Raw genomic sequence first — 26,771 nt, 5'->3', positions numbered from 1 at the left:
GCTTTGGGGAAGGGTCTTTGCAGCAATTGAGGTATAAATGTAGTTAATAATAAGTGGTGGGTCAGCACCAGAACCGGGAAGCATCTCAAATAGATTTTGGATTACATTCTTCATTGAAAAGAGCTGCCTCTTTAAGCATGTCAAAAATGGAAATGTCATCTATTCAGAATTCTCTGCTGAAGCCAGGTACAATACAATACAAAGCAATTCTATGAACTGTGACACTTTCTATTGCTTTCCCAAATCCATTATGCTTCTTTAAAGAGGGCAGGAGGAAGCATGGATAATTCAAATAATGATCATTTATATCTCAGAATGAAGCCACCTACTAGCTGAGAGTGCTCCAGCGAGCTCAAAAATACTGCAGCCCATCTGCTTAGCAACACTTAGGTTGCTGTTTGCGCATCCAGTCAGTATTCAGTTCTCGGAGATGACTCTCTGCCGAACTCCTGAGCACGGTTCAAAGTGGGGGAGGCAAAAGCATCCCCTTATTTCCTCCCCTACCCCATGGCATCGAGTAAAACAAAACATGCAATGCGGTGTCATCCTCAGGATCTAAGATTTTTATTCCCATTTCACTGGTGGTTGCTTATGAACTCATTCAGAGGGCAATGACATCATGTCATATGAGGTCAGAGAGGAAAAGATGAGACTATTGTTTCCATTGGTAGCAACACATCCTGCATAATATCTGAGTCCTCTGGCCCACAGTGAGTGAGAAAAATGTACTGCACAAACAATTCATTATTTTCACTTGCTACACATTAAGCATAAGAGAGAAGGCTTCTGACACCTTTTTCCTTCCCAAAGTCAATTTTTTAAAAAAGAGACAGACAATTTTGAATCCAAAAGGTTAGGATGTTCTAACATTTTGAGCACACGGCAGTCACCCTTTTAACCAACTTTTCTAGATTTATATTCCTTTTCCAACAATGTCATCGAAGGAAAATCTTACTTTTGAAAAATGCCAGCTTTGCAGAGGTCACTGTAATTACTGGAACTGTTCTTGGCAGAATAAACTTGCAGAATTAAGCTGGCCAATAACAAAAACAAAGTCCAAACACCTTCCTTAATCTCTGTTAAGGAGCCAGCTGGAAAAAATGAGAAATCACAGGGACCAAAAAACGCCTCTTTTCTGAACAGATTGCACTCTGTCCTACACCAGTTTGAGGTGTAGGACCTTCTGCAGTTACCATGTATAGTTGCAAGTTTATCTGGCATTTTAAAGAGTGAATAACAGCTGAATATCTGCACCTTTGATCACCTTTATTATTAGAGAGTAAGGGGTATTCCTTTCCACGCAAACGGCAAGTTCTGCAGAAACTGAGAAAAGTTATGTGGCTGTAGTCATGTTCCTTATGTCTCTTCTTGTTCCTCCAGGCAGTGAATGTCAGAGTTATGAGCGTGTGCATGGGGATATCACTTTTGAGGCTTATTATTATTATTGGGATGTGGGTGGCACTGTGGTCTAAACCACAGAGCTTAGGGCTTGCCGATCAGAAGGTCAGCGGTTCGAATCCCCGTGAAGGGGTGAGCTCCTGTTGCTTGGTCCCAGCTCCTGCCAACCTAGCAGTTTGAAAGCACATCAAGTGCAAGTAGATAAATAGGTACCATTCCAGCAGGAAGGTAAACGGCATTTCCGTGCACTGCTCTGGTTCGCCAGAAGCAGCTTAGTCATGCTGGCCACATGACCCGGAAGCTGTCTGTGGACAAACGCCGGCTCCCTTGGCCTCTAGAGTGAGATGAGCGCCACAACCCCAGAGTCATTCGCGACTGGACCTAGCGGTCAGGGGTACCTTTACCTTTTATTAATAATAATAATAATAATAATAATAATAATCCCCTAGTATTCCAGAATTCTAAACTTATTGGGAGTCTAGACAATTAGATGAGGGACCCTCACTCCTTCCACACAGAAATTGGGACCACCCTGGAAGTTCATGCACATTAAGGATCCATTTCGGGTCTTGCACAAAAGTCAGACTTTTTTGTGGTAGAAGAAAAACCGTTTGAGTACATTATTCCAGAGTACTAGCTGGATAATGGCAAGGCTGTGTGGCTGCATGCCCCCCCCCCCAAAAAAAACTTGAAAAAACCCCATGCAACTATTCTACTATAGTGCAAAAGGGGCCTCACTCTGCTATATAATACAGCGTCTTAACCAAAATACAATTAACACAACCCCTTTGGAGCAACTAACTGAGAAAAAGAAAAATCCTACATCTGATTGTAGGATTGTAACCACCAGGGGGCCTTTATAATACACAGTAATTGTATCTATAAAAAGTGGGAGAAGCACACAAAAGAACTGCTGTGCTCACAGACCGAAGTGGTTTGGAAAACCCTCGCAAACTGGAGCCAGCGCGTTCGTAGAGTATGCATGTGGTCAGAGTCAGCCTTTTCAAAACAAAAGCCTCTGAAAAACACTGTGCGCCTAGAAAAGTCAAATGGGGCGCTTTGGCAAGTATGCCTCACTTGTGCATATTTGCAGCTAGAAGCCGAGTAAAGAAAACAAAGTGGCATTTCCCCAGGAGTAAAAAGCCCCCTCCGGTTCTTTGGAACGGAGACTTTTAAAAGCGAGAGATGTTGAGAAAGAGGCAGCTTGAGCTGTGATGGATGTTGGCCATTTCATAGCAATGTGTTCCAAATGGCTGGCTCAGCACAGATCCCTGGATGGCAGGGAATGTTTTGCGGGTCTCACGGCACTGAGGACTAAGGGAGCAATGTTACGGCAAGGTCCACCCGGATGAGTGGGTTGGGATCCAGCAGATCTCTGGCTGAGTCAGAAGGTTGCTGGCGCAGCTGGGATATGACAGTTTAACTAATTTATACTTGGCATGGCAGGAGATACACTGGTGTATCTCCTCCATCCTGGCTCAGCCAAGTCCAGCAAACTGTAAACTGGCATACAATAGCTTGGGAGCTGGGCCTGCTGTCCAATGAGATTTAACCTCCAGGGTACCACGAGATTCCTTTGTGTCCCTTGTGCTTCCTTATATCTCCATGAAATGCTGGGACAGTTGTCTGCAAATTTTGGGATGAGGGGTCTGTTATGTATTCAGCGGTCTGTGTTTGCCTGAGCTTGAGTCTGGACTAAGGATTCTGAGCTCCTGTGTTCTGATTCGATACATAATATCCAATCACAGAACACTTCAGGTTTTGGGCCTCTGCCATTGGCCCTTGAACTCTGAGTCATGATTTGCAGCTTGGAAGTTTAGACAGCCAATCACGTTGGGAGTGGGAGTGGCCCAGGCCTTCAGAAATGTATATAAGCAGTCGCTTTGTCCCTGTGGTTCAGTTCTGTAGTTGAATAAAGGTTCTTGCTGTTATCACTGTGTCTTGCCTTGTGGGACACTTCAGGGTTGTCACTATGCTAATAATATTCAGCTCTTTTTTTCCTTTTCAAGAGCACCAGGTGAGGCAGTGGGTGAACTAATCATGACAAAACACTCAGAACCTCATTCCAGACAAGATGGAGGAGATATTAATGGTGGAACTTCTCACTGACTGGAGAGTTTTTATATCCCAGATTCCAGACAGACATACTCTCTTCCTGTAGGATCAGGTGGCAATTTAGGGGCAGTTCTGGACCCAGTGCTGTTTTTAGAACCAGAGGTTGCCAGCTGTGATGAAAGGAAAATCCGATTGCAAGGGCACTTTCCTTCCTAACCTCCAAGCTAGACTACTACAACACGGGGCTGCCTTTGAAGACTGTTTAGTGAAGGCTGAAACTTCAGTTAATTCAAACTGTTGCATTTGGAGGAGAGAGCTGCTGGAAGCATGCAATGCACATGTCAAGACACCTGTTTCAGGTCCAAAATGATTTGGAACCTATAAATAGAATACAAACTATAAATCTAATCCTTCACCTCAGACTAAGGTCAGAAATTTCAAGAATATGACAGATACAGTACTCAAGCAATACACAGTTGTACCCTTTCAAATCAATTTAACTTTTTAAAAATAAAGAAAAGTATCGCATCTTGAGTAATAAACAAAATCACAGCATGTTCTACCTCAATCATGATTTATTTGATTTAGTGCTGAGCAGCTGGAACTGCAGAGAACATTGAGTGTTGAGAGAAAAAGGCATTAAAATTCAAGCTACAGTTGAGACCGAAAAATAAAGGCACTTCATATTCCCTCACATAACGGAAGTAATGGCTGGAGTGATTAATGAGGAAATCATGTTAATAAGATGATCTGATGTTGTGCTATAAATTTGCTTTACGACACTAGTATAATTCAATTTTGCAAGATGTAATTCATATGGCTGAATCAAAATAAGAATTATTCCGGTAATAGACAATGCTACACTGCAAATATGTCCTGATGCATTCAGTGGTACATATAAAGCAGTTGAATAGATGTGTTTTAAAGTGTAATTGAGAATGGCAATACATATTTTAAATTTAAATTGGGCTGCAAGGTTTAATAGGCTTACAGTACAATCCAAGGCATGTCTACTCAGAGGTAAGCCTCGGGAAGTTGAATGAGTCTTACTTCTTAGTAGACTTGTCTAGTTTTGTACTTTAATAGGCTTACAGTATAATCCTAGACATGTCTGCTCAGAAATAAGCCTATGGAATTCAATTGGGCTGACTTCTTAGTAGGCATGTATGGAAATGCACTGTTAATTTGTAGATTAAGCAACAAAAGTTCCAGTTGGTTAATGTTTATTTGTTGAGGCTGTTGATTATCCTTACTCGTTTTGGTTCTGCTGTGTTACTATAAAAGGAAACGAAAAATAAATTACTGTATTTAAAAAGGGCTTTACATTTAAGAACAGCAAACAGTTTTTTATACTAACTTCTAAGTTCTCACATTTCCTTCAACGTCCCCCAAATCCTCATATATTGGTTGGTATTCAATGCTTGTCCTACTTAGAGTAAATGCAGTGAAGTTGATGGACAAGATTAACATAGGGTCATTCGTTTCAGTGAGCCAACTCTGAGTAGGTCTTAGCTGAATACAACCCATGGCATTATTGACAGCATGCAATTTCAATGCAGCGTATTTTTCACTCTATAAGACGCAACAGACCACAAGACGCACCTAGTTTTTGGAGGAGGAAAACAAGAAAAAAATATTCTGAATCTCAGAAGCCAGAACAGCAAGATGGATCGCTGCGCAGTGAAAGCAGCAATCCCTCTTGCTGTTCTGGCTTCTGGGATAGCTGCGCAGCCTGCATTCGCTCCATAAGACGCGCACACATTTCCCCTTACTTTTTAGGAGGGAAAATGTGAGTCTTATAGAGCAAAAAATATGGTAATTGGGTATAGTTTGAAACCAATAATTAGATTAAAAGGGAGTTGATTAATAAGCTAAACGTTCCTGAATCACTTGTCCCCTAGAGCCATATATACTCAAAAACCATAAAATTATAGATTTAGCTGATGCTAAAAGTGGGGTATAAATATATAATATAAATAAATATATCAGGAGCAGTTTGTTCAGTGGGGCTGAACATAGGTACATAATAGTCTAAATAACAAACAGAACCATATTTTTTTCATGTATTCCTTCACTCCATCCCACCCTCTAATTTTTCTCTGATTTGAGTGGCCTCTAATAATTGTGTAAAACATGCAGGGATAAGCAAGAAAATAATAATAGAATCAATTGAATAATTATTAAATTATAACAACACAACAAGATGGAAGAAGTCAAATATTGAGATCACACATGGGTGAAGGGGAGTGGGGGGTATTTGGGAACCTATAATATCATTTATAATATAATTTGTTAATTGCGTTGTATTTACAGATAGCAAAGGGAAGCCTAGAGCAATTAGATATATTTTAATTTAGGTAAGCTATGTAATAGGCTTATGTCAGAAAATGAATATGGATTTTGAATTTGATGTTTGTAAATTTTTTTTGGTTTTGAAATAAAAAATTTGAAAAAAAAGGAAAAGAAAGTAGGATATATTTTTTTTAAAAAAAGTCTAAATAACAAACAGGCTTGCCATTGTGGGATGCACAGTGCGGCACTAGATAGGACTTTGGCCTAAGCCAGCAGCAATCTTCTTATGATCTTCTACTTTACAGCACAGATATGATCAATGGGAAATGCAGCTTCAGAATAACCACTTTTATACTTCCAAAGAGTTGCGGTCAATTCTTGTTTCTGTGCAGCCTGAGTTATACCACATTCTAAAATGACTAGCCTGCAAACAGTTTCCTCTGTTACCATTTTAAGACTATTAACGAACTGCAGTTGGCCTTCGCTACCAGAAATATATTATCTTCCTCTTTCCTAAAAAAAAAAAAAAAGGGAAAAAAACTTTGTTGAAGAAGAGTTATGTTCTTCTAAAACTTGCTGCCACTTTTGTGAAAGTTGGCCACTCCTAATAAGGGTGATCCAGACTGGAGTTTGCCTTTCCATATAAACAAAACTTGAAAGGCAAACTTCACCCACTGCCCACTAGATGGCTGAGTTATTTCAGGGACGCAAATGCTAGTGTGTTTCTTGGCACTATGAGGTGCCAAGACGCTTGGATCCTACACTTTGTTAGACTCATGGAAAGAGTTCTGGCTACTTTATTTGCAAGAGGTAATATAATGGCTCAAAAGACAGAGGCGATCTTGGGCAACTCACTGTTTGTGGAATTGGACCATCAATGCAAGTATTTTCAAAGGTGGTTAACAAGTACAATGATACCTTGGTTTAGGAACAGCTTAGTTTATGAACAACTTGGATTAAGAACGCTGCAAACCCGGAACTAGGTGTTTTGGTTTGTGAACTTTGCCTTGGAATAAGAACATGTTCCGCTTCCTGTTGAGTGTGTTCCATTTGTAAATTGAGTCCCCTGCTGCTATGGGAAAGCATGCCTTGGTTTAAGAATGCTTTGGTTTAAGAACAGACTTCCAGAACAGATTAAGTTCGTAAACCAAAGTACCAGTGTACAATTTCAAATTTTAAAATAAATCAGTAGAACAATGCAAGAATGAAACAGCAGACACAAAGACAGCATAAAATCAACATCACAAGAAACTAAAGGGCTGGGAATGAAAATGTTCTTTGCCTGCTAGCAAAAAGAGAGGACATCGGTCAAGCCAGCCTGGGGAGCACATTCTGGGGAAAGCTCCCACAACCATGTTGCCTCCTGTGACTCCATCCAGCTCACCTCCAGCTGTGGCAGGGACACCCAGGGGAGGGCCTCTCGCAAGAGAATTTTAATGCATGGGCATCTTGATGTGGAAGGAAACCCAAATTAGAGGCTTTTTGACAGTTATCTTTAGCATGCGTGGGAGCTAGGGAAGTACAGCCTCCTTCCTGCTCCACTAAGACAATGCAAGAAGTCCTACAAAACACGAGAAGCCCATATTTCACATTCCCCCTTTTTACAGCCTGGGGAGGCGCTACACTGTGAGTTCTTCCCACATGGTTCAGGTGGCAGCAAGCGGAACTGCAACTCACCAGGAAGGAAAGTGGGAGGGCCAAGGGAAGTTGGCATTGTGCAACACACTGACAGTGTTGGGATACTACCGGGGAGACGGTGTCATCAGACAGGCCCCCAGCTGGCTCCGGACAATCACCAGTCTCTGGTGGAACAGCATCAGTCAGTTAGCGACACGAGCCTCTGATACGCTTAGAGACCCATGCACGCTCCGTCAGCAGAGTGTGTAAATCTCCACACAGCAGATGAGGCGGACAGAGGCAGATGTAAGCATTATATACAGCATTTATTCAGCATAGTTCAGGAACAAAGGAAAAGATGTCTGCATGCCTTCGTCTCTGGAAAAATTGCAGTAACACAAAAACTACATACAGTGGTACCTCGGGTTACAAACGCTTTAGGTTACATACACTTCAGGTTACAGACTCCGCTAACCCAGAATAGTGCTTCAGGTTAAGAACTTTGCTTCAGGATGAGAACAGAAATCATGCTCCAGCGGGAGGCCCCATTAGCTAAAGTGGTGCTTCAGGTTAAGAACAGTTTCAGGTTAAGTACGGACCTCTGGAACGAATTAAGTACTTAAACTGAGGTACCACTGTACAACGGAAGTTCCCAGCAGTGCTGGGAGTAAACAGGCATGTGATACACAAACGTCATGCCTGTACCCTTTTAAGGTGGAATGGAACTATATCCGAACAGACAGGAGCACCGTATGGGTTCTGCTGCTGCATTTCGGAGTGCTGTCCGCCCTGCCGCCTTTCCCGTTCTGCTCTCCCTTCCTGTACGCTGCAGCATCTCTGCAGCCGAGAGGTCGGGAAAGTGCCACCATCCCTTCCTGCCATCAGCCATGGCATTCGGGGTTCCTGGAGTCCTGTTTGTACTGCTCTGAAGCAACGCCCATGCCATGGAGCTCACACAAGGCTGGACCATAGCTGTCAACTTTTCCCTTTTCTTGTGAGGAATCCTATTCGGAATAAGGGCATTTCCCTTTAAAAAAGGGGAACATTGACAGCTATGGGCTGGACCCTTTGAAATAATGGAAAGATATTGGAGGAAAGCCATGAAGTTCATATTACAATATACAGGCACTCAGGTCTGTGGATGCTTGTGGGATACAAGTAGCAGTGAGGAAGGAAGTGACTGCTTGTGGACTGCAACCTCGCCACGGTTACAGTGCACTGTACATTGTGGTGATGTCACACAGCTTTGTGGCTTGGACCAGACTCTCCATAGCCACCATGAACTAATTGTATTTTAAATGCAGGCTGCAGTCATCTCTTCTTCTCTTTCTTTTTCTTAAGTGCCTCTCTTTAAGCTCTGTCTTAATACAAAGCTATTTTTATCCACCCTCCTGCTCCCAAACAGGTGGTCACATAAAGCCAATTTACTTCTCGAAAAACCAAATTACAGATCAGGGCAGATGTCTAATGCAATTCTTCTTTTCTGGTTTCTTTCCCCTGTTGCACTTACGTATTATTGAGAAAGAAGCACCAGAAGAAGGAGGGAGACCAGTGCTTTTGCTCCCCTTCATTTCTTGCATGTAGCTGGGCCTAGCAAGGAGTGCTGAACTCTTGCCCAACAGGGAGCCGTAGCCTTCCAAAATCCACACACGCTATGATTACTTCGGCTGTGTGAACAAAGTGCTGGCAGAATTCTAATTCCAGAACAAAATCCTGCATTCTATGTTTAGAATTGTTAGAACCAGATCATTCAGAGAACTTGCTGTCTCAATTTCAAGAGAGTTCCCTTCACACCACTGGGAAAAGGGAGGCTCTTTAGAATGAGAACTAATTAAATCTAACATTGAGTGAGGCTAACTAGAAAGGCATTATTTTCCTTAAAAGATACTTGCCCAAGCTAGAAATTCTACTGACACAGATAATCCCTTAACTTTACCTCTCCATCTGGTCCTTTGGTATTTGCTATTTTCAATAGAAAGGCATAGATCCTCCAAGTGCCCCTATTTTCCAGAGACATCCCTGATTTAGAGAAGCCATCCCAGTTTCTGATTTGATCCTGTAATGTCCCGCTTTTCCTTAGGATGTCCCTATTTTCATTGGAGAAATGTTGACTGGTATGGAGTTATCCGACCCAGGAGCCATCTGAGGCAATCCTTTATAGGGAAGGTTTTTTAATGTTTAATGTTTTGTTGTGTTTTTATATATGTAGGAAGCTGCTCAGAGTGCTGGGGCAACCCAGAAAGATGTGAGGGGTATAAATAGTAAAACTATCATTATCGAATGGGACGTCCCTATCTTCAGCAGAGAAATGTTGAAGGGTATGAAGGCACAAATAGGAATAGGCTCCCTGACATAGCAAAGTAACAAAAGTCCTGCCGAGTTGAATGGGTGGGACTTGAAGGATGGGTGACAATGTGGTGGCCATGGATGGGGAATCGGATAAAGCCTTCCCCCCACACACACACCAAATAATTTACAGAGCCCGAGAAGGAGATGAGGAACACTTTCTCCAATCCAGGTTCATTGCTTTCTACTGAAAGGCATTCCTTTTGAGAGGTTAGCAGAGGACATATCAGAAATTAATTACTCCATCCAAGAGGAAGACTTGGGATAAGGGTGGAGAAGGCAGATCACCAAGCTTCCTGGCTGCAGCTACAAAACCCAGTCCCCGCAGTTGCAAGCTTCCCTGTTGAGCCTATAATTTCCTGGATGACACCAAAGTTGGTGCCTTGAGTGCACACCAAACTTAAATGAGAAGCAAAAGAAAGAAAGAAAGAATCACATTTTATCTATTAGACTTACTGGTACACAAGATGTTATCGTACAGTGGTGCCTCACAAGACGAAATTAATCCGTTCCGCGAGTCTCTTCGTCTTGCGAAGCACGGCTATTAGCGGCTTAGCGGCTATTAGCGGCTTAGCGGCTTAGCGGCTATTAACGGCTTAGCGGCTTAGCGTCTTAGCGGCTATTAACGGCTTAGCGGCTTAGCGGCTTTAAGAAAAAGGAAACAAACTCGCAAGAACTCGCAAGACGTTTCGTCTTGCGAAGCAAGCCCATAGGAAAATTTGTCTTGTGGAACGACTCAAAAAACGGAAAACTCTTTCGTCTAGCGAGTTTTTCGTCTTGCGAGGCATTCGCCTTGCGGGGCACCACTGTACTACCAACCTTACTGTACCAACCTTACTGTACGCTTGTGAAACACGGACCACTTATAAACGCCATCGCCAACTCTTCAAAAGATTCCATCAACATTGTCTCTGAAAAAAATTACACATCACTTGGGAAGACAGGCAAACTAATGCCAGTGTACTGGAAGAAGCAAATATCACCAGTGTTGAAGCAATGATTCTTCAACATCAACTTTGTTGGACTGGTCATGTTGTGCAGATGCCTGATTATCATCTTCCAAAGCAGCAACTATATTCTGATCTTAAAAATGGAAAGTGTACTGCTGGTGGCTGAAAGACAGATCTAAAATAATGTAGTATATGCACTGACAACTAGGAAACACTGGCCTGGGAGTGCTCCAATTGGAGAACAGCCTTTACCAAAGGCGTCATGGACTTCAAAGATGCTCAAACTCAGGACGAAAGGGAGAAACATGCTAAGAGGAAGGCACGCTTGGCAAACCGTCACCGTGATCAAGTTCTGCCTGGAAACTTGAAGTCCCTACTGTGGAAGGGTGTGTGTATCCAGAATTGGCCTCCACAGTCACTCACTGTTAAAACAGTGTTCACGGAAGACAATCTTACTTGGGATCGCCAAAGAAGAAAACACAATATGTCTTTTGATGGCTGACCTCTGGAGAAAGTTTTACCTGTGCATTATCTGAGGTTTGTCAAATATAAATAGGCTTCAAGATTGCTGGCATTGTATCTCACTAATGGATGCTTATGGGCATACATTCAGAGATATAGATAGATATTACAGAGAAAACCAGATTGTCTACGTGAAAGTGTTTTTTTATCCCCATAACTAGACAGAGATGTAAATACTTTGACGACTGATGAATTTTTAAATGATTGCTGATTAACCATTGAATGGATTTAAGAAGAGGAGCAACTATTGAAGAAAAACCACATAGAACTGATTGGACTAGACAATTTAATGGACTGATTTTATTTTATTTTTATTTTTTTAAAAAATAATATTTATTAGTAGTTTTCAGAATTATAAGAAGAAAAACATTTAAAAAAACATTAAAAAACAACACTATAATAGACAAAAAGAAAAGAAAAAACACAAAAACCAATACAACAATACAACAAAAAGATAAAAAGAAAAAAGAAAACAACACAAATCCCAACTTACATATCTAAAACTTCCATTTGCTTGTTTCATTGACTTCCTCACACCTCCCTTTTTGTATTCTAGTTTAATTAGTTATTTCAGCAAATTCTTTCCATCTTTCTCAATTTCTGTTAAAAAATTCATCCTAACCTAATTTAATGTAACAATTAACTCAACAAATCCTTTCCATCTTTCCCCATATTCTATTGTTCACATTACCTTAATTAATTTAACCTTATCTTACCCTAAAACACCTTAAAGCTTGAATCTTAGTTATCAAATATACATTACTCCTGATATCATTTCTGCTAAAGTCATATAGTTTCATTCCAACATTTTCCCTAATATTCATTAATTTTTAGCCAATTCCCCAATTAGAAAATTTTCTTTATAAATTTTCTTCCAATCTTCATCCAACGTCCCTTCTTCCTGGTCTCGGATCATATCAGTCCTTACTGTCCATTCCATCTAGTCCATCAACCTGGAAGCCTTATGTCCGAGGCCCTTAAGTCTCTTCCATGTCCCTTCTGCAATTCTTCTTCTTCTTGTTTATACTTGCCCTTTTCCTTGTCTTTTGTTGGTCTCTTTCTTAGTTTCTTTCCTTTCTCATTGAGGGGTAGGCCTTTGGGGGGTTCCAAGCCAGAATTGTCTCCATCTCCCTTCATCAAACCCGCCCATTCCCCACAGTCCCACTTCCCACAATCCTCAATATAGTCCAAAAAGTATTTAAAAGCATATTCCAAGGTCTCTCCAATGTTGGGAACCTCCTCAACTCCAGACTCCCCCTGGCCCACTCCAACTTCAATCTTCAATGACAGCGGCTCATACTCCTGTAGGGCCTCGGGACTCTCCATTTGTATTATTTGGGGTGCAACCGCATCCTCCTCCATTATCTTCTGCACTTGCCCAATCAGTACAGATTCATGAGTTGGTCCCTGGATAATTTCTGTATCAATGTTCCCTGTTTGCCCACAGTTATTAACTGCAACTGGACTGATTTTAGAGGCAGTTTAAAGAAATTGATCTTAGGTGCTTGAAAAAAATAATTTGGATGAATTCATAAAATCAAAAAGAGGGCTGATTCAAGATACAAAATGAATTTGGATGTTCTGAACATTTGACTTAATGAGCTGGAAATGCTTTATATGATTAATGAATTGGGTGATGAAATATTAAGATACAGTACTGGGGGGAAAATGAATGTTTCAATATTAATTTAAGCAGAGTGGATATGTTAGACATAAGTATAAACAATATTGAGAAAGGCAGATTGTATTAATTGGTATTTTGATGAAGAGTGGTTTTGAAATAAATTTTGAAATTGTTTAATGTGTTAAAGAAGGAAATGCAGAATAAAGATAACCTCCCTCCAGGGGCAAAAGATTCAGTAGGAAGCCTTTGGGGGTTCTTTTAAAAAATATTTCTTTTTAAGGCTCTTAACAGTTTAGAAGAAATGACTCAGCACAAATGACTGAGAAAGATAAAAAGATAGATAAAAAATGAGAGAATAGGGTAAAAGAAGAAAAAGAGAATTTGAAAAAGAGTATTTTAAAATGGACACCAAGTCTAATGAAATATTGGACAAGGTTAATGCATGAGAAGAGAAATCTGAGAAATTCAAACATACAACAAAACAATTAATCAAAAACCTAACAGTGGTAGCCAACAAAGTCATTTTGTTACGCACAAGAACTTCTGCTTATGAAACAGAACTTTCCTACCCTCTCCTGACATCTGTTCTGGGGGTTGCCCCAACTCTCTGGGGCATATTTGGGGCACAAGGAGAGGAGAGGTTAAGTTCTGTTGCATATTAAGAAGTCCTTGTGCTAACAGGATGGCTTCGTTGGATACAAACTAAAATGAGCTGGAAAAACAAGTTTTGAGGAGTAATTCAGAAGGAATTAAAGATAATAGGGTAGACAATTCAGGAACATAGTAAATATTATGAAAAGGGTGAGGATAACTTGGAAGAGATTAATTTTGCAGTAAGAAAGCACAATCTTAGAATCAGAGGTACAGTCATACCTCTTGTTACATTCGGTTCAGGTTACGTCTTTTCAGGTTGCATCCAGCGGCGACCCGGAAGTAACGGAACAAGTTACTTCCGGGTTTCGCCGCTCGCGCATGCACAGACACTCAAAATGACGTCACACGCATGCGCAGAAGTGGCAAATCACGACCCGCACATGCGCAGACACGCAAACATAGGTTGCATTCTGCTCATGTTGCGAACAGGACTCCGGAACAGATCCCGTTTGCAACCAGAGGTACCACTGTATTCATGAACAGATACAATTTTCAAGGTTAGTAGCATATTTGAAAGAAGCTTTAATGAAATTCCTGGAATTGCCAGAAATGGCATTGGTGGGTTGGGGTGGTGAAAAATTATTCTAGATATGTTCTATATGTTCAGAACACTCTAGGTGATACTTCAGAGATTTTGAATATTAGTTAGTGATCAACAGATTCTGGTAGTAAAATATTTACATCCAAGTTTCAAACACACCATACATTTAGAGCTCATTATTTCCCCAAAGAATTCTGGTAACTTTAGTTTGCTCCTCGCAGAGTTACAATTCCCAGCACCCTTAACAAACTACAGTTCCCAGGATTCTTTGGGGGAAATGATGTGCAGTCCCAGATACTCACTTGCAATGTGGAAAATTCATCTTCTTAGCATCTAACCGGAGGCAAAAAAGCACTCTGTATAACCGGAGTGTACCATTTATGCCCAATGTTTTTATTAAACCTGCCTGGATCATTGTGCACACTTTACAGGAAGCTAGACATTTGTTTAAAGTAATGTAGGAAGCAATTCAGCAAGTGACACAAGAAAAAGCTTTATAGACCTAACATATATTTTTTAAAAAAAAATAAGTCAAACAGTTTAAGCTCTGTGATAAAATCAAGGCAGTACACAAAAGTACTCTAAATAATAATAATAAAGTCCATGTTTATTTGATTTGGGAAATTCAGGAGAAAGGGTCACGAGCAATACCTGAAAATACCTGCGAAGAGGTTCTGTAGCAAAAAAGAGAGATGTGGGATGCCCTACAGTGGTACCTCAGGTTAAGAATTTAATTCGTTCTGGAGGTCCGTTCTTAACCTGAAACTGTTCTTAACCTGAGGTACCACTTTAGCTAATGGGGCCTCTTGCTGCCGCCGCGCCACCGCCGCACGATTTCTGTCCTCATCCTGAAGCAAAGTACTTAACCTGAGGTACTACGTATTTCTGCGTTAGCAGAGTCTGTAACCTGAAGTGTCTGTAACCTGAGGTACCACTGTACTCTGTTTTGTGATATGGCATGGGTAGATAAACTAAGGCCCGGGGGCCAGATGCGGCCCAATTGCCTTCTAAATCTGGCCGGTGGACAGTCTGGGAATCAGCGTGTTTTTACATGAGTAGAATGTGTCATTTTACAGTGGTACCTCGGGTTACATATACTTCAGGTTACAAACTCCGCTAACCCAGAAATAGTATCACAGGCGAAGAACTTTGCTTCAGGATGAGAACAGAAATCGCGTTGCGGCGGCACGGCAGCAGCGGGAGGCCCCATTAGCTAAAGTGGTGCTTCAGGTTAAGAACAGTTTCAGGTTAGGTACGGACCTCTGGAATGAATTAAGTACTTAACCCGAGGTACCACTGTATTTAAAATGCATCTCTGGGTTATTTATGGGGCCTGCCTGGTGTTTTTACATGAGTAGAATGTGTGCTTTTATTTAAAATGCATCTCTGGGTTATTTGTGGGGCATAGGAATTCGTTCATTTTTCTCCCCAAAATATTTTCCGGCCCCCCCACAAGGTCTGAGGAACAGTAGACCGGCCCCCTGCTGAAAAAGTTTGCTGACCCCTGTGATATGACAAGGCAAGGCGAGGTCAGATCGAACTGGAGTCCAAGGCAAGAAACAGTTGAGGTTGAATGCGAGGCTTTAGGCTGTGCTCTGAAGAGCCCTCAAGTTGCTCCAGCAAGGAACAAGCTGAAACTGAACCCTTGTATGTTTACATACCATACATGTAAAACACTTCTGAATCAGGTTTTCCCAACCTGCTGCTCTCCAGATATCTTGGACTATATCTTCCATCATCATCTTGCTTGCTGGGTCTGATAGGAGTTTGAGTCCAAAAGATCTGGACAGTACCAGGCTGATAAAAAGTGAGATATTTGTTGCCACCCTTCAGGATTTTGCTGCTTTCCCAAGATCTCTAGAAGTTAAATCTCCCAGGCAGATCTCATCATTAGCACAAATGCATGTAAAGTTTTTTTTATATAAGCTATGATGCCATGCAGGACAGCTTTGATAATACCAAAATGAGAGATCCTAAAGAACAATGCAAATGAGCAAATTCAGTATCTTGGGGGATTCCAGCATGTTCTGAAAAAAGAAGTCCATGAACAGAAACACAAAAGTGTGGTAAGACAGGACAAAATAGAAGCATGGCATTTAAGATTACAGTGGTACCTCGGGTTAAGTACTTAATTCGTTCCGGAGGTCCGTTCTTAACCTGAAACTGTTCTTAACCTGGAGCACCACTTTAGCTAGTGGGGCCTCCTGCTGCTGCTGCACCGCTGGAGCACAATTTCTGTTCTCATCCTGAAGCAAAGTTCTTAACCTGAGGTACTATTTCTGGGTTAGCGGAGTCTGTAACCTGAAGCGTATGTAACCTGAAGCGTATGTAACCCGAGGTACCACTGTATATGAAAAAAAAAGGAGAAGGAGAGAGTGGTCATCAAAAGCTGGATGTAAATGGAGAAGCAGAAGAACAGAGTATTAGTGGTGCTTTTTTAGATAAAGTACATGGAATTCAACTGGTGCTGTTACATTCAAGGAAGGGCTCTTGATGCCGTAGGTAAAGGTAAAGGGACCCCGGACCGTTAAGTCCAGTCACGAACGACTCTTGGGGTTGAGGTGCTCATCTCGCTTTATTGGCCAAGGGAGCCGGCGTACAGCTTCTGGGAGGTCATGTGGCCAGCATGACTAAGCCACTTCTGGCGAACCAGAGCAATGCACGGAAATGCCATTTACCTTCCCGCCGGAGCAGTACCTATTTATCTACTTGCACTTTGACGTGCTTTCAAACTGCTAGGCAGGAGCTGGGACCAAGCAACGGGAGCTCACCCCATTGCGGGGATTCGAACCACCGACCTTCCAATCAGCAAGCCCTAGGCTCTGTGGTTTAGACCACAGCGTCACCCGTGTCCCTGATGCAGTAGAGTTGCCCACAAATGTCATGAAGAAAAGGTGAGCCAAGGTCAACTTCCAATAAACTTGATAAAGTCTAACAGGGTTACCAGACGTTTAAAGAAGTCATAACATTTCAAAAGGTACAGCCAGCTTGAGGAAATTATTTTTCTCATTGAACAACTGATTATATTCCCTAAATAAAAATTGCTGCTTCGTAGTCCACCTCAAATGACAGGAATCCAGAACGATTGTTGCTTTGTGGCCATCTAATAATACCAGTAATAATAATATTTTTTAAAAATGCAGACACAGATCTTTATAGAGCAGCTCTTGAAACAATAAGTTACCAGGTGTGACAAGCAATTAAATTACCTTTTGATATCATGAATGCCATTGTTTTTTAACAATTAGGCTACAATCTGCCAGATTCATTTTAAAACAAGAACATGATTCTTTTACTAACTAGAAGAACTCATGCAGAACCTTCAGAAATTGAGCTATTTTTATAGCCCTGCTCTCTCTTACATAAGTAATCAGAGTCAAGTAATATATTTTTGAAGTTTGCATGTTTCAGAAATGATTTTCGCCATGACTGATTGATTTGTATAACCTGGTTATGTCACTAACTGCAACACAGCACTTCCCCATCGTCAGTGCTTCACAATAACAAGCTGTATGGCTGCCTACCTTATTTTCAAAAATGATTGCTCCCATTCTTCTTGTGTGGGTTCAAATCACACGTTTTGAATAGAAATTTGCCATAAAATTGTTCATATTAATAGTAAAGATGATAGCTTTTGCAATGGAAAGATAACCAAGTTAGTTTTCTCCCACTTTAAAATCAGACTGCAAAACACTAGAGAGGCCATAGGCCATAAGGAATGGAAGAATGTCAATTTTGGTTTCTCTCTGTTTCTCATTTTTACAATCTTAAGTTTGATTGACCAGTCTGCAACTTTTAAAAAGTCTGCATGAGATTTCATGCACATTTTTGTGTGTGCATTTCTCTTAATATACCCATTTTTGTACACATTATTGCCCACGATATATGCATTTCTGCAAGCAATTTCCCCAGACATAATACATGCTCAAGGTGGCACCTATCCCTATCCCCCTAGATGTGACAGTTTGGTCTCTGAAGCTCTACTTAGACCTAGTTTAAATGTGGTTGTGTGTGTGTGTGTGTGTGTGTGTGTGTGGTGTGCGTGTGTGTATGTGTATGTGTTAAGGAACTTACCAATGTGAGGTTCCACATTAGAACTGGGTTGCCAGAACTTCCATGTGTGGTATAAGCATATGTTCCATCCATGGCCCAGGTGTGCCCCATGCTGACATGGTGGTGAGGGCACAAAGATTGCTATTAGGGAGCCTTAGTTCATCTCACAAATATGTCATAGCACATCTCACGTGTAGTGTAAATGTCACAGATTGGTTAAGACACAAAGGAATGGCGGGAGGAACCAGCTGGGGGACCCCCAAGGGAAGAAGGCTCAGAGCCAGAGGAGTAGTGGTGGTACGATGATGAGTGATCAGAGGGCAAAGGAGAAGAAGACTGAGGGGAGGTGTGAGTGGGGGGAGTCTGTGGCAGAGAGCAGTCCAAACTCAGAGGCAGAAGCTGAAACAGGAGAGGAGGGAGACGAAGAGGCAGAGGTGAATTGGGCTGGTGAAGAAGCAAAGTCATCTCCCTCTCCTACTGTGACAAGCTCCCTTTCCCCCTGGTCTCCCAGAACCAGGAGAGGCATGAAGAGAGCAGAGGAGACGTTAGCTTCACATAGGTGCAGTCTCAGAATGCTTGGGGGAAACCTTGAAGAGGAGGGGATTGAGGAGGGGACCTTCAGTCAACTGCTTCATGAAAGCAAGATCTGCTGGAGAAAAGTTGCTGTGCTCATTGGGCCTGACACTCCTGTGCAGATCCTATTTTTGCTAATAAAGTGTTAACTCTAACTCGCTCAGTGTGGTTTCCTGCTGGTTCATTCCTGTCAGAAAATAGGTGCTCACTTCCCAGTTTAACTCTTGCTATGGCAGTAGTTGGGAACTGTGGCCCTCCAGATGTTGATACACTCTGCCTCCCATCATCCTCAAACATGATGAGGGAATTGTAGTTCAATAATGTCTTCAGGGCCTGCACTACAGTCTTGGGCCATCAAGCCCTTACTAGGGAAACATCCCTGACAGATTCCTTCCCATACTGTGTCATGTTTTCCATGTGAATTCTTCCATTCTTCCTGCCGATTAAAAAAAAAATGTTACGGAACTGGTCACTAAACTCTCTTGGACTTCTTTTCCCCCTTCAAATAAGTTTTGGTGTCTGTATATTGCATTGTGCGGGGGGGGGGGGACTACATATAGTAGATCAGCATCTCAAAGTAGTCCATCGTTCTCACTTGAAAGGATGAAGACAGACGAAAAATATTAGGCAGTAGGAGGTAGACCAGTCCTATTTTTGGTTTAAAACTGTTTTTCTGAAATCCTCCTAACTCCTAAATTATGCAAAGCCCATTAAGACCCAGAAAAAAATTACAGTCTTTTTCATCTCTAAATCTGTGAGCCATTTACCGTTACTTGTGGGAAAGGAGTAAAATGGAGAGGTAATAAACCTCCGTAAAAGAGATTCCATCAGCCTACCGCCCAATTAACCGCACAAGCAGCAAATCATATTTAACACCAATATATTTGTATGCCAGATTGGTACAAAACAGCAAATAGCTTGTGTATAATATAATGGGCTATATTTAAACAAACGTGCTTTCTAAATATTGTAGAAGAAAGACATTCTCGCGGATGGTGCCCCCCTCTTTTTCCTTATTTTAAAAAGCCCATTTAATTGTTTAAAAAACGCTTACAGATTAAGGTCAGAGAGTTCCCTCAGCGAAGAAAAATAAAACAATCCTTTCTCGTTTGCATATGTCAATCTATTTAAATGCCTCCAATTTTAAAACTCTTAATTGCCTGTAATTGAAACAAAGCTACAAGAAATGATCAGTTGGCAAAAATAAATGCTTGAGATGTCTAAATCTGGTCAGATGGAAACTGCTTCAATTAAAACTCCCAAGTCCAAGGTCATTTCCCTTAGGAGGCGAGTGTCCTTGATAAAATAACAAGACTCGCACTTTTGTTTCTGAATAGCGAATCTTAACATTTTGCACATTGAATTTTATTTAAATTAGATGCGTTGAAGACAGTTGCTGTCAGCCAAATGACCAGGGTTGCATCCAATGATGTTTTATTCAGAGTAGATACATTGAAATTAAAGAACCTTAACTACCGTATTTTTTGTTCTATAAGACTCACTTTTTCCCTCCTAAAAAGTAAGGGGAAATGTGTGTGAGTCTTATGGAGTGAATGCAGGCTGCGCAGCTATCCCAGAAGCCAGAGGGATCGCTGCTTTCACTGCGCAGCGATCCCTCTTGTTGTTCTGGCTTCTGAGATTCAGAATATTTTTTTTCTTGTTTTCCTCCTCCAAAAACTAGGTGCGTCATGTGGTCTGGTGCGTCTTATAGAGCGAAAAATACGGTGGTTATGGCCATACCAAAGGGTCTACTTAGAGGAGGACTAGCATTGGATGCAACTTTGTGGTGAGGAGAGGCTAAACACAGCATTGCCCTAAACATCCAGCGGTTGCCAAAACCACATAAGTCACATGTCCTCTGCATGAACAAGGTCTCAGGTTTAATCCTTGACATCTCCAGTTAAAAATATCAGGCAGCAGGTAACAGGAAAGACCTCTGCCTGGGTCCCTATCCAGACGCTGCCAATCAGAAAACACAATACTAGGATAAATGGACAAATAATCTGACCTGGTATAATGCAGTTTTCTAGGGCTCCATCTACACTATACATTCAAAGCAGTATCATACCACTTTAACCAGCCATGGCTCCCCTCCCAACAAGAATCCGGAAACTGTAGTTTGTTAAGGGTGCTGACAGTTATTAGGAGACCACAGTTCTCCTCATAGAACTACAATTCCCAGAGTTCCCTGGGAAGAGGAATTAATTGATAAAGCACTCTGGTTTCTTGCCCAAGAAAGATGTTAAATTGTTTTTGTCTGCCACAACTGCTGCTTGTATTTTGTTAGCTAAAAAGTGGAAAACTCAAGAATTACCAACGATAGAAGAATGGCAGATGAAGATGATGGATTTTTCGGAGCTAACCAACCTAACCGGAAGAGTCCGCGACCAGAAGCAGGAGGAGTATCAGGAAGAGTGGATTAAATTTATTGATTCAGTTAAATTAACTGAAAACAGCTTGCAGATACTTAATTGGCTTAGGATTTTATTTATATTAAGTGATGAATTAATATGTTTAATTTCATAATGCGAAGATCTAAGGATGTTAATGTTTAAGTTAAAAAAAATTTAAGAACTGTGATTTGGAAAACCGTTAAAAGGATATGCAATCAAATTCAACCAAGGGGAAGTGAGGAAGTCGCTTAACAATGTTAATAAGAGTAATTTTCAATAAGGCTATTGAAATATACTCAGAGTCGCAAAGTGATTTCATGCTCTTTATTCAGCTCATAGTGGTGAGGAGGAATGAATAAATGTCCCCTCACAGTATCTGCTTTATATACATTATTTACACAATGGGCTGCACATGATTGGCTAATTCTGGAATTCTACTGTAAGCCAATCAGGTTGTGGATTCACTTCTATCTGGAGCAGGATTGGGTGGTTCCTGCCAACCAATCATACTGCTGCATTGTTCTAGGACCAATCAGACTGCTGCATTCTGAATCCTATTGTTCTAGGACCAATCAGACTGCTGCCTTTTGGATCCTATTGTTCTAGGACCAATCAGACTGCTACAGTTTGGATCCTATTCAACTCAGTACATAACACCCCTCCCCTCTAAGTTCCAGTCCTGCCCGGGAGGTCGCATTCATAGTCCTCAAGGTATGCCGGCGGCCTACGTGTGCGTTGTGGCCTGGGGTGTTCCCTGGTCCGGGCTCCGGGTTCTGGCTCGTGTTCCAAGGATGCTGGCTGTGATGCGGCTGTTTGGTCTGGTGCAACCGGCTCGCTCAGTCGTGGTTCTGGTTCCGGTGTCCTTTCGGCCTCACGGGTCCTCTCTGTATTTACTGATTCTGCCTCTCCTGCTGGCCCCTCCTGCTCTATGGGCCTCACTGCCCCGCTGTTCCCTTGGGACTCCTCTGACCTGTCCTCCTCCTGGTTTTCTCCCGGGAATCGTCGCCGTATCTGGTCGCAGTGGCGGCGCCAGCATTGCCCCCCATCCGTTAGCACCTCGTACGACACGGGGCCAGTGACCCTGGTGATTGTGGCGGGTACCCATGCTGGGCCTGCCCCAAAATTCTTTGCGTACACTGGGTCCTGGGCCTCGAAGGTCCGGGGGTTCCTGCCTTCCCCCACCACTACCTCATCCTGAGCTCTATCGGGGTGAAGGCGGTCCAATCTGATTGCAAGGCGCCGACCCATTAGTAGTTCAGCGGGGCTCCGGCCAGTCGTTGAGCTGGGGGTGCTGTGCTGTGCTAGAAGGAATGTGGCAAGGCGGTACTCCCAGTCCCCTTGCGTCATGCGGCGAAGGGTGTCCTTGGTGGTCCGCACCATGCGTTCTGCTTGGCCATTGGTGGCAGGGTGGAACGGCGCCGAACGGATGTGGCGGATGGCGTTCTGCGCTGTGAAGGTTTGGAATTCTCCTGACGTAAATGCAGTCCCGTTGTCTGAGACGAGAGTGTCAGGGAGCCCGTGGGTTGCAAACAGCCTGCGTAGTACCCGGATGGCTGCGGACGTGGAAGTGGACGGTACCAGTGCGACTTCCAGCCATTTGGTGTAGGAGTCCACCACTATGAAGAATGTTTTCCCCTGAAAGGGGCCAGCGAAATCCACATGCAGGCGTGACCATGGTGCTCGGGCGGACTCCCAGGACTGGACTGGGGCCCTTGGGGGATCTGGGCGGGATTCTTGGCAGGCCTGGCAGTGTTTGACCCAGGCCTCTATCTCTCCATCGATCCCCGGCCACCACACATAACTCCTGGCAAGGGCCTTCATTCTTACTACCCCTGGATGTGTCTCGTGTAGGGCTGTGAGGACCCTTTTGCAGAGGGGCTGGGGAACAACGACTCTGCTTCCCCATAACAGGCACCCCTTGTGGGCCGACAGTTCATGTTTGCGGGTTGTGTAGCCGGCGAATTCTGGCCCGGGGCTGCTGCTGGGCCATCCCCTCCACACCCAGTCCAGGACCCGGGAGATGACCCTATCTTTCTTGGAATGGTGTGCAACTTCTTGTGCCTGAATGGGGCGGTCGGGAAGCAGCTCCAGGCTCATAACCTCTTGTGCAGGTGCTGGGTCAGGGCCTGTTTCCGGTAGTGGTAGCCTGCTGAGGGCGTCCGCATGGCCCATCGCCTTCCCAGGTCGGTGAATCAGTGCATACTGGTAGCTGGCAAGGAAAATTGACCACCTGAGGACGCGAGGAGACAGCACTTGGGGGGTCTGCTTTTCGGGGGCAAACAAGCCAAGCAACGGCTTGTGGTCAGTCACCACGGTGAAGGGCCGCCCGTACAAGAAATCATGGAATTTTTTTACTCCCTTTACGATTGCCAGACCCTCCTTGTCGATTTGCGAGTAGTTCCGCTCGGTTGTGTTGAGTGTCTGGGAAAAGTACGCCACCGGTACCTCTCTTCCATCCGGGAGTTGGTGCCCCAGGACAGCTCCAATGCCATAGGGTGAGGCGTCGCATGCTAGCACCACCGGCAGCCTCTCGTCGAAGTGTGCCAAGACCGAGTTTGAGACAAGCAAGTCCTTGACTGCCTGGAATGCGGCCTCCTGGCGCTGGCCCCACACCCAAGGGGCCCGTTTGTCCAGGAGTCTGTGTAGGGGCTCCGCTACCGCCGCCTTGTGGGGAAGGAAGGAATGGTAAAAGTTCAATAGTCCCAAGAAGGCCTGAAGTTCAGTCTTGCTCTTGGGCGCTGGGGCATCACAAATGGCCCGTACCTTGTCCCCAGTCGGGTGGACCCCTTCTGCGTCCACCATAAATCCCAGAAAGTCCACCTGAGGCACTCCTAGTAGACATTTTTCCCGCTTCACCTTGAGACCCGTCGTCTGGAAACGGTGCAGAACGGTGCGGAGGCGGTCCTCAAACTCCTCTGGTGTGGGGCCGGCAATCAACACATCATCGAAGAAGGGGGTGACGCCAGGAATCCCTTTAAGGAGAGAGTCCATTATATTCTGGAATATGCCTGGTGCCACGCTGACACCGAATTGCAGCCGCTTTACCCTGAACGCTCCTCTGTGCGTCACAATCGTCTGTGCCTCTGCTGTGGCCTCATCTACTGGCAGCTGTTGATATGCTTGGGCCAAGTCCAGCTTGCCAAAAATGTTCGACCCAGCCAGGGTGGCAAGGACATGGCTGACCACTGGCACTGGGTATGCGTGGGCCGTGAGGGCCTTGTTTATGGTACATTTGTAGTCTGCGCAGATGCGGACCGAACCATTAGGCTTGACGGGTGTGACGATTGGGGTTTCCCAGGGAGCATTAGGCACCGGCTCCAGCACTCCTTGCTCTACGAGTCGGTCCAATTCCTCGTCTATACGGGGTTTCAAGGCGAACGGGACCCGGCGGGCCTTGAGCCTGACCGGTCGTACTGCGGGGTCAAGCTGTAGCGCAATGGGGGGGCCCGTATACTGTCCCAATTTCCCATCGAAAACCCCTGGAAATTCCTTGCATATGGCGTCCACGTCCACTTGTAAGCTAGTGTGGTTCACCCCGGTGACAGCTAGCCCCAGTGGTCCAAACCATGCCAATCCCAGTAAGCTAATGTAGGGGCCCTTGACCACAAGCAAGTCCAGTTGCCGCGTCCGCCCTCGGTATTGCACCCTGAAGGTCCCCACCCCCATTGTGGGGACCTTACGTTTCTGGAAGTCCCGGAGGGTGAATGGGGCCGGCCTGAGTTTGGGACCCCCAGTGGGACACAGTTTCCTTAAGGTCCTTGCCGAGATTATGGATAGAGTTGAACCCGTGTCAAGCTCCATGCGGCATGGGGCCCCCTCTATCTGTACCTCTACATAAATTTTCTCTACGTTGGGGTGGGGCAACTGGTATACCTGGAAGTCCGTGAGCTCCGTCGAGTTGCCTTGGTGCGTTGGGCCCCGGGACCTGGGGCTCTTGGATTGGTCATCTGATGCCTGGTGTCGGGTGGGCCGAGCCCGACACACCCGGGCGATGTGTCCCGATTTTCTGCACTGCCTGCACTCTGCGTTGCGGAAACGGCAGGTCCTCCTCTCGTGACTCTCCCCGCAGCTTGCGCAGTTCCCTCCTTCTCGTCGAGGCAGCTGTGGTCTGTGCGCTGCTTGAGTGCGCTGCTGTACTCGGTGCACCTCCTCCCTGTCGGATCCTGAGTCGTCGGTGAGGTCTTCATGGTGGACCCTCGGTTGGGATGGCAGGCTCGGCCGTGCCTCTTGGGTCGACCTCTCGGCAGCTTCTGTTGCCAGGGCCTCCTCCAGAGCGACCTGGAACGTTAGGTCCTTCTTAGCGTAGAGGCGCCGTTGCAGCTTCTCATCCTTCAGGCCACCGACGAGGCGGTCACGAAGCATGTTCTCCAGCTCTGAGAAGTTGCAGAACCGGGCGGCTTGGCGGAGAGAGGTCACAAACCCAGTTATGGTTTCCCCAGGGGCTTGCCGCTTTGCGTAGAAGGCATTTCGACGAGCCACCACTGAGGGCTGCGGCGAAAAGTGCCCCTTCAGCTGTTCCATTATTGTTTTGTATGGAACAGTAGCGACGTCTTCAGGCGCAAGGAGAGCCCGGGCGATTTCAAACGTCTCCTCTCCGCAGACGCTGAAGAATATCGCCCTCTTCTTGGCGTCTTCTTCGTCGGTGACCCCTTTGGCTTCTAGGAGGAAGGTGAAACGGGAGGCGTACGCTTCCCAGTCTCCAGATGCTGGGTTGAATGGCGAGAAGCTGCTGTTGGCTGCCATTCTGAGTTCCTTGTGCCCCGGAGCTGAAGCCTGGATACACGGTGCGAGGCAGCGGTGCGGCAGTTGGCGGTGCTGCGGTGCTGTGTGTGGCAGTCAGCTCAGCGGGATCCCACCTTCGTCGCCAGTGAAATATACTCAGAGTCGCAAAGTGATTTCATGCTCTTTATTCAGCTCATAGTGGTGAGGAGGAATGAATAAATGTCCCCTCACAGTATCTGCTTTATATACATTATTTACACAATGGGCTGCACATGATTGGCTAATTCTGGAATTCTACTGTAAGCCAATCAGGTTGTGGATTCACTTCTATCTGGAGCAGGATTGGGTGGTTCCTGCCAACCAATCATACTGCTGCATTGTTCTAGGACCAATCAGACTGCTGCATTCTGAATCCTATTGTTCTAGGACCAATCAGACTGCTGCCTTTTGGATCCTATTGTTCTAGGACCAATCAGACTGCTACAGTTTGGATCCTATTCAACTCAGTACATAACAGCTATGATTTATGTTTGTTTGTCTTATGTGTTTGTTTATAATGTTGTGAAAACCAATTTAAAAAAATTGAAGAAGAAAAAAGATAAACCACTCTGGGAAGAGTCGCTCACATTTGTGACGACACTGGGACTATGTGGCCAGTTTTTGTGATGTGGTAGAAAGCATAGCCAGGATTCTGCCTAGTGATTGTTTGAAGAAGAATGGACTAATGAACTGTGCTCTGTTTCAGGAGCAATTCACACAAAAATGCTGTTGAATTTTCATGAAGAGGTTTTTTGTTTTTGTTTTTGAAAAATGCAAACTGATGTGAAGAACTGAACTTAAAACTGGGAAAAGGAGAAACCGAGGCTGGATCTAGACACATCAAAGAAGCGTTTCAGGAAAATGTGTTGTAAACGTTGTATGAGAAATCGCATTGGCAAAAACGGAACTCCACAGCGCCATCAGGTGTCACAGCATTATAATGCATATGCAACACATATACAGTGGTACCTTGGGTTAAGAACTTAATTCGT

General features: G+C 44.1%; 1 long non-coding RNA gene across 1 annotated transcript; it reads right to left on the bottom strand.

Moving 5' to 3' along the window:
• Positions 1 to 4,659: 4,659 nt before the first annotated feature.
• Positions 4,660 to 9,017, bottom strand: LOC308475546. Its single transcript, XR_013985301.1, has 2 exons — positions 8,873 to 9,017; positions 4,660 to 4,728 (listed from the first exon to the last, which is right to left on the bottom strand). It is a non-coding gene; the product is annotated as an uncharacterized lncRNA (long non-coding RNA).
• Positions 9,018 to 26,771: the final 17,754 nt, after the last annotated feature.

Source organism: Podarcis pityusensis, assembly GCF_964106645.2.
Source record: "Podarcis pityusensis genome assembly, chromosome: 4".
Lineage (NCBI taxonomy): Eukaryota > Metazoa > Chordata > Lepidosauria > Squamata > Lacertidae > Podarcis > Podarcis pityusensis.
Note: the sequence above shows the minus strand (reverse complement) of the source record. Positions and strands in the feature narration are given on the sequence as shown.